The sequence below is a fragment of the Haplochromis burtoni genome, unplaced genomic scaffold (assembly GCF_018398535.1).
Source record: "Haplochromis burtoni strain Fernald_Lab_line unplaced genomic scaffold, NCSU_Asbu1 Contig_40, whole genome shotgun sequence".
NCBI classification, from domain to species: Eukaryota; Metazoa; Chordata; class Actinopteri; order Cichliformes; family Cichlidae; genus Haplochromis; species Haplochromis burtoni.
The window spans coordinates 1,500,651-1,504,036 of NW_024582401.1; positions in this window are offsets into that span (position 1 = coordinate 1,500,651).

Consider the following 3,386-nt stretch of genomic DNA (forward strand, 5'->3'; position numbering starts at 1 on the left):
CTGATGAAGTTCCGGCCGATGACTTTTTGTACCTATTCATTCGTCGTGAATAAGTCAAGCACCTTTAACAAATACGAACCTTCCCTCTATTTAAAATGTAGTCACTCCATCATCAGTTTGCTTTGTCTTGCACATCGCAGGAGGTTTAATCTTGTAGCTTCTGCTCACTTGGGTTGCTTCTATTCAAACATATAAAGTAGTGCATTTTTCTAGTATTTCCTATGTGACAATACTTGTCATCCAAACTAAGCCACTTTAAATTCACCAGTCAAATAGCCTATTAGTCAGCAGCCCCGCATGCCCATTGTGACTAACTCAGCTGATGAGTCCTCCTCTTCTTACTGCCTGTGGGCAGTACAATAGGTTCTGATTGCATCTATGTAATCAGCAGCAGCTACACTGTTTTGAACACTTTAAGTTAGTCATGCACTTTTTCCTTTTTTGTGCTCTGTTTGCTTTGCATAACGTAGTATTTTGGGTTTTTTGGGGGTGTTTTTACAGTCGGCAAGCGGTGTTTGCGCTGCCTCGTTTAGATTAATGTGACCTACCGAAACCACACAAAGAGAACCCTTTTCATCTGATATAGCTGCTCAAATTTAATCTTTTCACCTACAAGCAAGAAAAGCTGCACTAGTCTTAACAGCCTGCAGATACGCAGTGTGGTCAGGACTATCATCTGCAGAGATGGAGAGTAGATTTGATGCAAGAAATAAGAGTTTCAAGGTGAACTATATTCCCATTAGAGCATTTAAAGAGCATCTAAACACTCATCATGGTTTAACTTCTCCTCTTGGTGCAGTGATGCATCACACAGTGACGTCACTGCTGTTGTAGTCAAAGGTAAAATACAGCACAGTGTCAGGTGTGGTCGTTTCAGGCTCTCTGTAGTTTTTATCTTGGACTCTACTACTGTCACAATTCAGAATAATCTTTATTTATCTTACGCTGGCCTTGGCCTTCAAAATTCACAGATACAACAAAAAGTCAGTGTTTAATCCTCCGTCTGAAATGAACTGCTTCTAGGTCCTGTTTCTCTTTAAGCTGGCTTTCTCCTGATCGTCTGCCACTCTCAAACAGAGGGTTTGAATAGGTTTCTACTTGCAACCAGAGCTGACGGGCTAAGATGACAATATCAAGGATTTTCCCTGGGACAGAAAAGTGGTGATAACTGTGCGCCCCACCCCACATCCCACAATGCAATATTTTTACAGTAATTCACCCACAATATGATATTATTGCAGTTTTTAACATTTAGTGACCTTCTATTGCCTGTATAGCGATTAATCACATTTATTAAACTGCAAATTATATCCTCAAAGTTAAGTCGTCAGTATCTGTTTTATCTAGTAAGATAGGTTCTCCTACTTCAGTTGCAAAACCAGATGAAATCTCAAAACTGTCACTAAAACCTAGCATAAATGTTGCTATAAAACAGTCAGTCTGTGATTGAATGGGGTTATGATTGCAATTGCATGCAATCTGTTTCTGATAATTCAGCAATTAACTGTAATAAATCATCGAAAATCACATATCTTTTACCATCTACATGGACAGAAATTCACATTTCACTACTGCTATTATTATTTGTACTCAGAAACCTTTCCGTTCTACAGGAATATAACCGGATAATAGCCGGGTGGCAACAAGTTAAATCGAGTTTGCTCTAGTTGTGCACGTTGACAAAGACTTATTCAGCAACATGTTGCTTATCTGCAAGGGGATTGATGTCATACTTTTACTCGTGTCACTCAGCCATAAGCTTGCTCTGAATTAGGAGGTAGCTTTGTCGAGCTAAGTGTGTCCAGCGTTGGATGGTTTTTCACCTGATCCGACTAACAGCGAGCATTATCCCAGGATGGTGCCCTCTTCTTCGTAGTATTCCCAGAGTATATCATTTTTTAAAATAAAGGCTCGATATTTGGTGTTCTTGTATCGACACAATGTTGACACGTAATTATGACACTATGTGAGTTTATACATCAAATTTCTAGTGAACACTGAAATTAAAAAAGAAACTAGACACAATGGCCGTAACGATGCAACATGCTTGCAGATCCAGGAAGATCCAGGAAGCCTATGATAAGGATCATAACGATTACTTGCACATTTTGGCAATGTTGGACACAAGTGTCCACCACAGTATCAGTATATATAAAAATCACTGAACACGGTTGAAGGTTGAAGCGTTTACAGGAACCATAACTGGTTCTGCACGAGGCACCAAGATGCACACTGATAAATCCCCCCTGCCCATGATTAGCTCCTATTTCTAAACTACTGCTAAACACAAAACCAACAATGTTGCCTCGGAGGATGTAATTAGTTTTACGATGGATGCAAGCATCTTCTGTGTTTATTCCTGTATCCTTCTATGTAAAAACCATGGGACGAATGAATTTAGAACTCAGAATTTGAACTTTTCATGACTGCAGCTGTTTCAGCAGTGGCCACGTTTTCTTCTCGAGCTTGCTGACCACCCACACATCAGTTTCCCTGGTCACTCGGCTCTACGGGACAAGAATGGACTCCTGGTGAGTTTTATTGTGTTGCCTGCAGTGCCTTTGCAGGGTCACAGCTATAACTAATTGTATTAGGCCACATATTTTCCCCTAAGGATGTTTTGAAGTTGAAGAGTGTTCCTCATGGGAACAAATCAATATTATCTCCAACCAACTAAATCACCCTTATATGTGACAGAGGAATCTGGAATTCCAGAAGTCACCTCTTCTGACATGCCACTGCATTACAGCTTCCTGTCAGCTCACTGAAACTTGCAATTGCAGTTCACATGATAACAGAGTCTTCATTGTTTATATGTGCAAAACTTCTCAAAGAAATTCCTCCTCCTGAAGTACTGTAAGCGAATTGAAGGGAATTGACCCCAGCCCTGCGTGGTACTGCTGTTATCTTGTGATAAGCTCTGATACAGGCACTGTGTTTCCCCTCCTCAGCCTGTGTGAGGGTGTGAGAGGGGGGTCGTTAAACCCTCTCTATTTGCTTTCCCCTCAAAGGGACTATGTGAAGAATTCCAGGAATTCTACTGATCCCAAAGTATCCCGGTATGGCTCCTGCCCGCTCACGTTCTGGGAACGGCAGACGCTACCTGAAACTAGACACCGATTGACCACCCCACCGTGGGAAAGAGAGCAGAACGAAAATACATTCAAGAAAATGTCTCTAGCAGCTTTCCAGCCTTACTTGTGGAAAGCTTAAGATCACAGAACATTTGTAGCGACTAAAAGCGCAAATATCACCAGGCTCACCAAGGAATTCACTGTGCCGACGATACTGAATAAAGTATACTGACAATATTGAATAAAGAGTAACTCAGAATTTATTTTCTGGCATCCTCACCTGAGAAACACAATAAGCAGGCTCTAAAAGCA